The 12,114-nt window shown below is 36.2% G+C and overlaps 1 protein-coding gene and 1 non-coding gene across 4 annotated transcripts in view; both read left to right on the top strand.

Annotated features, from left to right (window-relative positions):
* Window positions 1-12,114, top strand: part of LOC150107965 (hepatocyte growth factor-regulated tyrosine kinase substrate-like) — a 261,894-nt gene that overhangs the window by 139,866 nt on the left and 109,914 nt on the right. The window lies entirely within an intron of this gene.
* On the top strand, window positions 10,433-10,514 carry TRNAS-GCU (transfer RNA serine (anticodon GCU)). Its single transcript has one exon. It is a non-coding gene; the product is annotated as a tRNA-Ser (tRNA).

The following is a 12,114-nucleotide window of genomic DNA, read 5'->3' as shown; positions in this document are numbered from 1 at the left end:
AAACTGGCAGCTATTTTACCTTTGCCCATACCACTAGTCTGATTAATGCTTCCTTCAAGATCTCTGTATCACTTTTATTTACCATTGCTTTTCTCATTTTGGCATTGTCTGCAATTGTGTGTTACCCTTTCCATTACCATCTAGTCATTCTCTTCATTTCCCATTGCATCATACTCACTTGCAACATGAATGTTTTTCAACCAACCAACCATTATCTTTCATTTTACTCTCTTCACATTCACTTGTGACATTTGCTCACTAAACACTTTCGACCAACACATTCCCCAGTTTCATTCTCCTTCCAGAAATATCTCATGCTATGAATGCTATGCATTTCACACATGCTACATACTGAACATAAGCATGCACGTTAAAATCACCTGCATCAGTGCCATAACACGCAATACAGTGCACAAATAATAAATCTTTAAAAATTAGAATATTAAACACACAGCCCTTACAGTTAATCTAACAAACTCTCATAAATATAATGATGCAAAAGAATGACTTAATTGTCCATAAAAACTTCCAAACAAGAACTTATATTTTGGCACAGACATTCACCACTTGCACAAACTTTTGCCCTCTCACATCAGAATGAATTGACTTTATGACTGAATGAGATCATGACTATTTTGTATAGGAAGGGAATGCTATATCTGTACTAGATACCTGTGCTCGTTTTGAAAAAAAAAAACCAGACAAGCTGCATTTGATTGATTAAATCCTTGGATGTCATTAATTGCTAAGAACTGCAAGCATGTTTAATAGACATATAAATTAAATTATTTATGTGTCAAATATGTTACTTTAATCTATAAGTCAGTAGTTTTCTACTCAATAAATAAACTTGTATTTTGTCTTATGCATGTGCATGCATGCATACATATGTACATACATACTGTGTACACCTTTAAATCCTCTCCATGTGAGGCACCTGCTCGTGGTGGAGGGGGACCTCCCGATGATGATACTGGCCCATTTCATTCTTCTTTTTATTTGCTTTTCTTCACTTATTCTTTGTTCTACTTCTCCTGAGAAGTAGAACAAAGAATAAGTATAGAATAATAAGTATAGAATAAGTAAAGAATAATCTTTTTTTTCCCCTATTCCATCTTCCGCACTACCATCACTGGGATTGAACGCCTTGCTGCTTTGTTTGCCATGCTTTGCAACCTGCATTCAGAAAGGGGGATCGTGGTAGTTTTGCACTACTTTGGCAAGATGAGTGATCCTGGATGATCCGACCAGGATCACTTGGCTAGTGGGCTTGCCTGCATGGGTCAAGGGTGTTGCAGTAAGTCTCCTTCCCTCCTTGGGCCTGTCCCAGATCTTGGGACAGGGCCCAAGGCTTGCTGTGGTGCTTGTATAGAGTGTGGGGTAACCCTGGCATTCCACTCCTGAGCTCACCCATTGCTTACCAGAGAGTGGGCATTCATGTGTGGCTCCATAGTAGGTGGGGAGCTCTGGAGCTGAACCAAAAACTACTCGAGCATGAATCCTTCATCCTCAGTCATTTCAAGGGATCTAAAAAAGCCCCAACCAAATATTGATACCATTGATACATCTTTCAACAGAAGTAAGAAATAAAAGATGTGATACCAGTATAAATGCACCTTTTCTACTCATCATGCTACAGGTGAAAACCAGTAAGGAAAATGTCATTCTTATTGATTCATTCCTTCATTCAGAAAGGTATAGAAGGGCTGGCAGGTTCTCCCAAAACAGTAAAGAAACTAGTAAAGGTATTTAATTAGTGAAACACATATCGGGACTTTATGAAGAGTCTACTTCCGAACAGTGTGCTAGATATGGTAAAGTATTAGTAAAGAATGCTAAATGCATTAACAGAATAATATTCCTAAAGCGCTGTAAGATAGCTCAGGTTATTCTTCCCTGCTGTAAATTAAAAGAAGTTTTTAAGTCTCAAAGAGCTCATCAGATTAGATCGAGAGATTTTTATAAAAATCTCTCGCCCTCTTAAATAGAGAAATTGTTGATGTCAAGAACGTTCTAGAATCTGTATTAGTGGATAAAACTTTTAACATTATTTTGTGCATATCATTGACTTCTTACCTAAAGGTTTTTAATGCTTCTTGTGATAAGTTAAAATGTAAAATTATTCAAATTAAGTGGATATTGACTCCAACATTACTTCAAAGTCGAATAGAGAAACTACAAGAGTTTCATGCCGAATATAGATAGATGATACTATATAAAAGTTTTGGTGGTTCATGCGTAAGCAAACCTTTCATGACACAGGCAACTCGTAGTATATGGAGTGGGGTCACTACCCAGACCGGTTTCGACCTTTGTTGAGGTCTCATCAGCGAGTATTACACGTGAACTGTCGAAATAGTTTCTCTCTTTTGGTTCTCTATTTCAGTAATTCTTGGTGCCTTTTGTGAAGTGACACCACTTGGCAATTCATATGGGTCTGCCTACTTACTGATGAGACCTCAACAAAGGTCGAAACCAGTCTGGATAGTGACCCCCCCCCACCTCCATAGTGTATAGCATCATGTATATCTGCTTGGGTATGTGCTTTACATTATGGAAAATACCAAGGATAGTGATCAGCACTTACTCCACCTTTACTACGAGTTGCTCATGTCATGAAAGGTTTGCTCACACGTGAACCGCCGAAACTTTTATATAGTCTCTATCTATATTTGGCATGAAACTCTTGTAGTTTCTCTATTCGGCTTTGAAGTAATGTTGGATTCAATATCCACTTAATTTGAATAATTTTACATCGCCGAAGTGAAGCCTTTTGGCTCTCTAATTCAGTAGTTAAATGTAAGTTTGATTCGCTTGCGAGCCTCCCTAGATCCATTACTAATGCCTGTGGTACAGAGTAGTTATCACTGTTTCTGGCTGTCCACTAACAGTGAACGTCTCGTTTTATCAAAAAGGAATAATTTCACTGTTGCTCTGAATAAGGTACCCATGATGGATTTTTTTTATAGTATAGACAGAGGTATCTGATCCTTATCCCAAAAAGCAGCTAACAGGATTCATTTTGAATGTGCAAAAATTCTTTGTAATGCCAAGCCTCCTTGTCCTAATCTATCTTACTCTGAATTAAAAGCACTGAAATCACTGAAGAATAATAATAATTTAATTATTACGAAAGCTGACAAAAGAAAGGCTGTAGTTATTCAAGATGAGAATATGAGAGGAAAATGTCTCTATTGCTCTGTGACTATTCAACTTTCAGGCCCTTCACATCAGATCCTACTGGCAGTCAATTAAAGAGACTTTATTCTTTTATAGATAATGTATCTATATGGGATGAAGATCAAAAGAAAAAACTTAAAACCTCCTTCGGTTTTAAGTTTTTTCTTTTCCACATCTCAGTTATCCAGGTGTCTACCAGATTCCTTGCTCTTGTGGGTTATCCTATTTCGAACAAACAGGAAGATCTGCTTTTATTCGGCTAGAAGAACACAAGTCATATATTCAATACCTTGAACCTGAACAGGACTTGCAGAACATACCATCAACACTAGACATGGAGTTCATTGGAACAAGACAAAAGTCCTTCACAAAAGTTAACATTTCCCATGGAACGGCTTTATAAAGAAACGTGAAACTTTACTTCACTCTCCTAACTTAAGCAGATCTGATAGTATACGTCTATCCCCTTTGTGGGAGATAGTACTTTTTAGATCAGCTAATCTTTCCTAACTTTTTAAATTTGTATATACAGTAAACCTTCGATTTAACGAACTTCGGATTTAATGGACAAAATTTCAGTCCGTATGCACATGTAAAAATTAACACCCTGTTAATTTTAAAATGCTTTTAACCAAGATTTGCTTATAATTAAATTAACAGGTTATTTTTTGTTATTAATTTCCTGTTATTTTTGACAAATTTTGGTGAATAGGCCATCATATGTTGGAAAAACACTATAGTAATTTAGCCGACATAAATGAGTCACTGCTCATAAAACATGTTCGGCGAATGATTAGCATGTGATCACACCAATCGCGCTGTAATTGGTTCTTTTGTCACATGGCATGACTTTCTTTTTAAAACATAATAATAAAACATACATTTAGGACTTCATTACAAAAAACATACATGCGTGGCATGTAGAGGGCATAGAGAACAGAATATTGGGGAGTGACAGCCTTGCTATTCCTTTATAACACTTGATAGCATTAAGAAACAACATGCGAGTGGGAAGTAACTGAAGATTGATTCATTCTTACAGCCTACTTGTTCAAAGTAACCTTCAGCTATCAAGTAAGTTGTGTCAATGTTACTGATTTGTAGACTTCATCAGAAACAAACAAAAAAACTAACAATATTTTTAGAGGTACCTGTGGCATAGTATAATTATTAAAGGAACACGTAAGACCACAGTAATAACTTTTAATTAATAAGGTACAGATATTTCATACTAAAACTAATAGTACATCTTCAGTGTTACAAACAGTTATAGGAATGAAATACAAGTAACGAACATTCGGTGGATCACCTATTAAAATACATTGCTGTCGCATGCTAGGAAATGATAGAAAATAATAATTAATATTTAAGATAATTGTTTTTTTTAATGATTACATAAAATAAAAGTCTCCCAGATCTTTGAGAGAGAGAGACAATCATTTTGATTTAAATTCGGTCGGTGTAAAATAGCTTCACAACTTTCTTTAAAAAGGCATTCATATTTGAACCTGCATCCATGGAGGAGAATAGCTTTATCCCACTGGATATTATGGGTAGTGTTAATGCTGTGATGTACTAGACCAGACTTCTGAGGTTTGTGGTATTCAATATAATATTGATGTTCTTTAATTCTTTTTTCCACAGAACGGCCAGTTTGTCTAAAATAAGAAACATCACATTCACATGGTATTTGGTAAACATCAGCCAAAGATAGAGATGAATTTATCTTTTATAGAAGACAATAAGGAAGAAATTTTGTTGATAGGAATATACGTAGGAATCAATTTGTAATTTTTTAAAATTCTACCTATAGGTTCTGAGATTCCTGGTGTTATATATCTGTTATTTTTTTTTATATTCGTAATGTCTATATATTTCTATTGTATTATTAACTACTCTTAAAACTCTTTCAGTCCTGAATCTTGTCTTGTTTAACCCTCAACCATATCCCTTGTCCGCTGCACCTTTGTTGTAATCTTTTGTGGCCTCTCCTACAATCTTAAATCGTGAGCAACGTCTTCAAACAAGGAGTATTCTCCCTGATCTATAAATTCTGGGGGTCAAGTCCTTTTCGGAATCAAGAAAATTTATTTGTTTAGCTGCGCCATCTTGATTCCTATTTAAGAGAGAACTTCTTGTCAGGGTGACCTACAGATTATCACGATTCCAATAAATATCAACGTTAAACAAGCCCTTACTAATATTTCTAAACCACAGTCGTAACCATTTCACGCGCTTTTAATTATACAGGTTCAATATTTTTAGCAGGTGGTGCATTGGCTTGAAAAATCATACATGTATTTTGGGTTAAGAAACAAAGAAATTTATTCATTCTAAAATACAATACATGTTAATCAAAACTAAGCTAAATGAAGGTCCCTAAATTTAATTATGCACAAATTAACAAACAAGATCTGGTTCACGATAGGTATCTCCCATTAGGTGATATTAACAAAATCCAAACTGTCCTAAACCCGATTACTTAACACAAATATGTAGATGAATGCTTTACTTCTTCCTCAATTAATGCACATACAACACATCAAATTCAAACTAACCTCTAAACTAATGACAATCTTGTAACTCTACACTTCCATAACTACAAAGATCCTTGTTAGAGGAATAGGTGCTAAAGTCCTAAAATCTGTCTTAACAAGTCTAATCCACGGGAAATATTACACTGTAGCTCACTCTGGCCTAAGAATTACACAATACAATAAGAAATAAAATACAAAATTACACAATACAAATTCACGATGGACAATTTCCAATTTTCCATCATGAATTTCCAATCAAAAAACATGAAAAATAATCACCTTGATCTTTGACTGATTCATCCATACTTTTTTGGTCGAGGAGACCCTTTCCCCACCCACTGTGACAATTGCATCTTGGTTTTTACATCATAGTTATAAACCCACATCTCATCTCCTGTTATGATGTTCTTAAGAAAGTTTTCATTACCATTTGCATTGGCAAGCAGTTTCTGACTGATTTCAACATTCTCTTTCTGATCGTCAGTCAACAAACACAATTTGTTGACTGACGATAAAAAATCATGAATGAATCGGTCAAAGATCAAGTGATGGACATGTTTTTTGATTGGAAAGGCATCTTCCATCATGAATTTGTACCACGTGGTCAGAACTGTTTGTCTGAAGTTTTTCAGTCAAAATTTGATGGCAGAATCCTATGCTGATGAAACCTAGGACAGTTAAACAACGATTTCCACGAATCGCAGCACAAACTCTCTGGACATGGCATGGTTGTCATTGATGTGGAAATTTGTCCAGGTCTGAGATCTTCACCAACTGACGTTCTGCCCTTTTTAAAACACTTAAACCACTCATAGCACTGTATCCTGCCCATACAGTCCTCCCCATATGCTTAGGTAAGCAATTGAAATGTCTCTGTAAAATTTTTACCAAATTTGCAGCAAACTTTCACACACACATGTTGTTTTTTAAGCTCTTTCATTGTCACTTTGTCACTAATCCGACGAACAGCTTGTGCACGTGCTCACTTCAGTGGATATAACTCAACGACTAATGCTCATAGCAAAACAGCGAAAATGGCAGTTCGTTGTCAAAATCTGCCGCTTGGTGTGCTCAGTAGCTGCAGTGCACTCTCTGTACCCGTTGGCATGCTATTTAAAGAGTTGACTGAACTCTTTAAATAGCATGCCTCATATTATTGCTGATCTCAAAGCTATTGCAGACACTTTGGGAGAAAACTTTGCCAGAATCCCTGCAACAGTCTCATATCCTCCTGAATTTTTAATATTGAAAGAGCAGCAAGAAAAATAGCGATTAAGCTTCTGCACTAAGGGCATAGAGCCATACAATCAGCCCTGATGATTTCCATTATGAGATTATAAATCACCTCCATCAGGATTCCCATCATCCTCTGCAGTTCTCCTTCTCTTACTATATAGCAGAATATTTACGAGGAAGAGTTTCCGGACTCTTGGTGTAAGTCACTTGTCAATTCTATCCTAAAACCAATTCATTTATCCAATCCAGGCCAACAATTATCATTCCATTGCTCTTACTAACCTGTATTTGTAAGGTCTTGAAAAAAATGGTAAGCACAAGGCTTTTCTGGTATTTAGAAAGCAACAAACTTCTTTCCAATACACTGTATGTATTGGAAAGAAGTTTCCAATACACTGTGTATTGGAAATAGTAATTTCTTACCCATGTACACTGGTTAGTCCATGTACCTTGGACTAAATGCTCCAAGGTGTTGACTGGTGTCATCTCTTATGCATGTTTCTAAATAGACCAAATGACTCATTTAGAAGCATGTATAAGAGATGTTTTACTGAAGCGAGACACTGAAACTTGGTTTCATTGTTCTTCAACATGGATAAAGCCTATGACACAGCCTGGAGAGATGGTATATTAAAGGACCTGTTTAATCTTGGTCTGAGGGGGGAGTACCTTCCTGTTTTTGTTAAGGATTTTCTTTCCAGCCATGTGTTCCAAGTCTGGGTGGGTGGATAGCATGTTATCTTGACCATATCATCAAGAAGAGGGGATTCCTCAAGGTTCTGTCTTAAGTGTGACCCTCTTCGCGATTAAAGTGAAAACAATTACTGAACAGCTTCCTCCCACAGCAGGCAATTATTTTTTTGTCGATTTCACAATATACTGTCACTCCTGCAATATTCGGATCTTTGAAAGACAACTTCAACAGGCAATCATTTGTGTCTGTTCATGGGGCTGCTGAAAAAAACCATCTGTGTACACTTCTGTTGTCCCAATCCTGATTTAAGAATGAAACAAGTTAGTATACCTGTGGTTCCAGATGCCAAGTTTCTGGGACTCATCTTTGATAAAAAGCTCACTTTCTTTACATGCATTTATCATCTTTGGGATAGGGGCATAAAAGCATCAAACATCCTCTCTACTCTATCCTCTACCAGTCGATCGATATTCCTATCTCCACATTTATCATACACTTTTATTTTCAAAGCTTAATTATGAGTCCCAGATTTACAGTTCTGCAAGGGAGAGCACGCTCCAGTGGTTGGACAAGGTCCATCATCAAGGTTTCTGATTATCTACCAGTGGTTTTCTTATAACCCATTTGAAGCCTTTATGTTGAATCAAATGAACGCCCTCTATCAGATGAAAATATCTCTTAATTATGCCTTAAAAATGAAGTCCCTTTCAGATCACTCTAAATGGACTAGTCTCTTTTCTCTACATTGGGGGGGGGGGGGGGGGTCCTTCATTACACATGCCAGACTACCATCCGTCCTTTTGGTATGCACATTAAAGAGGCTATGGAAGCTAGCACCAGTGCTGACTGAGTGCTCACTCACACCAAACAAAACAGCATTCCTCTGTGGCAGGCTTCCACCCCATCCTGCAAACTCTCACTTTGTCAAACTACACAAGTTTCATACACACTAATCTGTCTAACTTCAATTGTTCAATGCACATAGAGTGGCTCACTCTGATTTCTTACCCATCTATACTGATGGTTCAAGATCAGAGATCTATGTTGCTGTGTTCCCTGATAATACAATCTAACAGATTCTACCCACTTATAGTAACTATACAGCAGAATTTTATGTCATTCAGCTCACACTACTGTTACATCCTGATAACCAAGAATGTAAAAATTTTCAGTTATCATGGTGTAACAAGAAAAAAATATGAAATCCTATGTAAGTATCTAATACAAGATATTTAAAGACAGAAAATATGCTTAGCATCCAAGAAAATTAATTAATACGGAAATTGTTTTGTTTAACTAAATAATAAAAAAGGGATTCTTATTACAAAAAAAAAAAGGATATAGAAAAAATAGGTTAAGTAAGACAAAGAGGATTAGAGATAAGAATTTGTATGTGAGAGGCTAGTTTAACACTTGAAAAAAGGAGATTAAAATATTCAAGTAAATTCTAAAAAGGGGATTAATTTAGTATAGAGGCTAGCTTAAAACAAATGATGATTGCTCAAGGTCAACTCCCAAAGTGAGACGATGTCACGTGAGAGTTGCGTGCAAGGAACCGTAGCATGTTTTGGGCAGAAAAACACGACTTTAATTGGTGAGTGAGATCGACTCCAGTGGGGGGAAAGAAATGGAAGAAGGTGCTGATAGGGACCATGCAGATAAAAGGGTTAGAACCCCCCCCCCCACACACACACACTGCTTTTTTTCCCTCAGAGTTTCTTCACGAAATTTTCGTATAGGTAACACGGGTTTTCCTGAGTGACGGCGTAGGAGTTATCTCCTTCCGACGCAACAAGGAAATAAAGTGTGCGGGAATTCGATCCCGTATTCCTAATGCAAGAGACGAGGAATGCCGTATAGCTACAAGAAGGAAGAAATTGTCTATGTATTTCATCATCCAGTACTCGTATCGAGGGAAAGAAAATCCATACAGAAGTAGTCCGTGCCCACGTGATCGCAGTCATTTCTCACATTCTTATTTACTGAGAGCTGATGACCCACCTATGTGTGGGAAATGCAGCAACACCCTTCGTACCATTAGTCATATTCTGGTGGAGTGTGAGCACTTCAAACAAGAGAGAAATTATATTTTTCCTTATCTGGCCAAGCCCTATACACTCAGATTGCATGACATTTTTGATTTAAAAAACAACAAAAAATATTAAGTTATTCAATGACATTTGATTATGGATTTGTATATATGTAGATACTGCATTGGAAATACTAAACTTTGTACATACATTTTATTTACTAATTTAGGTTCTAATAACTTTGTACATATATTTCTTACTATTCACTATTTTATCTCCTTGTAACTATTTGTTTACCTACCTTTTGTCCTGGTGCAGCATGACCTTTGCTGTCCTTGCACCATAAAACTGCAAATCAATCTATCAGTCAAACACCTTTTAAACTCTTTACATGTAATTTTGTATAATTGAGATAGTTTTATAATTGGGTCAAATTATGCTATTCCCAATCGCCAAGTTAACTGGAGTCCACTGTAATAGTAGTAATAATCATACTGGGGGGGGGACTGAAAAGTTCTCATAAACACCTCAATTGAGGTTCTACCTCAATTCCTTCATGGTGATTATCACAACTTTTCATCCTTGTATTTGTGTATTACCAGATGTTTGACCCGAAATATTCAAATATGGAGATGTACAAGTTTTGCAGTGGCTGCACTGTATAATTCAGAAGGTATGGTCTGAAGATTGTATTTTTCAGAGGAATTTTCCTATTGGGCATTCTAGGTAGGATTTATGTAGGTATAAGTTTGAAGGATGAGGTGGCCGAGTGGTTAAGGTGATGGACTGCTAATCCATTGGGGTTGACCCGCGTGGGTTCGAATCCCATCTTCGGCGATATTTTTATAAAAGGAAAAATAAGCATATGATTGCGAGTGTTTCAGAAATGAAGGAAAGAGTGTTGTACGGTGACTCGTTAGTGAGAGGTGCGTTAGATGAGAGTTTGACTAAATCATACTTACTGGGTGCGAAAATTAAGGATGTAAGTGAGAGTGTTAGAGCACAAAAGCAGAGGGTGAAAGAAATGATAGTCATGGTGGGAACGAATGATTTGAAAGGAGATAAATTTAATATGAGAGAGGACTTGAAGGAATTATTAGAGGTAGTGAAAGAAAAGAGTGATAGAGTTAGGTTAGTGAGTTGTTGCCGCGGTATGACAGAGAAGAGTTTAGAAGGAAGGCCATAATCGCAAATGACTTTATGCACAGGTTATGCAGACGGTGTGGAGTAAGGTTGATGGGCTAAAGAATTTGTACAAGATGGATGGCTTACATTTGAATGGATTTGGTGTGCAAAGACTGGAAAAAGTGTTGCTGAATGAAGTGAAAGTGGATGTGCAAAATCAGGGAAACTAGAACAATTAAGGAAGGGGGGGGGGGAGTGGATATGCAGACGTTAGTGAGACAGTTGAGTGTAAGAATGTATATAATGTGCCTGAGCCAGTATGAAGGACAAGAAATCAGAATGGAATAGTTAGTATAATGCATCAAGATAGGGGTAGGACAAATGGACCTCTGCATTTCATGTATACTAATGCCAGGAGTATTAGGAACAAGAAGGAAGAATTTTTGGCCTTGGTCGGCTCTTCCTGGCCACAGGTTATTGGATTAGGGAAACATGGCTGACAGAAGTTACTACGCGAGCTACTTTTCTATAAAAAGTTATTCGGCGATCTACTCCCTTATATAGATCACGTTCCCCCAACCTGATATCTGATTACGCACAAATAAAAAAAAAATACACAACTAAAAACTTTATTTGTGTATTTAAACATTTATCACTTTTAATTATTTTAATACAACAACAAAAAAAAATATATTGGAATAAAATATTTATTTCTCTATTTTGGAAAACTAAAGTTAGAAAAAACAACAGATTGATGAAAAACTCAAGTTACAGAAAATGCTGGTTGATTAAAAAAAAAAAAAAAGTTAATGTTAAATTTGACATTGTTTGGACCTTGCAATATTTTCATAGTCAAGTTGATATGAAGAAGTGGCCAATCACAGACAATCATCCAAATGATCGTTTAATTTGGTTTCTTAGTTGATTTTTTATGATGTCATATTTGAAAAAGCGGATTCTGACAAGTATGTCGATCCGAAACACGACAGAATTTTTTGCGCAATATTTAATATTGGGAATTTTTCATGTGCATATACTTCCAAATGACTTCATTGTTTATTGATTTTAAATGTAAACTATTCTGAATGTTTATTATCTCAAGTTCTACTTCAGCTTGGTTTATATCAAACAGCCCACTAATTTTATTTGAAATTTCTGTGATGTTCAAGTTTTCTTGAAATGGATTATTGATAAAAGATACAATCATTTCAGTTTTATTAAAATCTTTAAATCTTGAATTTATTTCTTCCTCAACTAATTCTATTTCACGAATAAATTCTTTTAAATCATAGCGAAGCATTTCTTGATTTTG

Source organism: Typopeltis vanoorti, chromosome 3 (genome assembly GCF_054136105.1).
Source record: "Typopeltis vanoorti isolate ZY-2024b chromosome 3, IOZ_Tvanoo_1.0, whole genome shotgun sequence".
NCBI classification, from domain to species: domain Eukaryota; kingdom Metazoa; phylum Arthropoda; class Arachnida; order Uropygi; family Thelyphonidae; genus Typopeltis; species Typopeltis vanoorti.
Note: the sequence above shows the minus strand (reverse complement) of the source record. Positions and strands in the feature narration are given on the sequence as shown.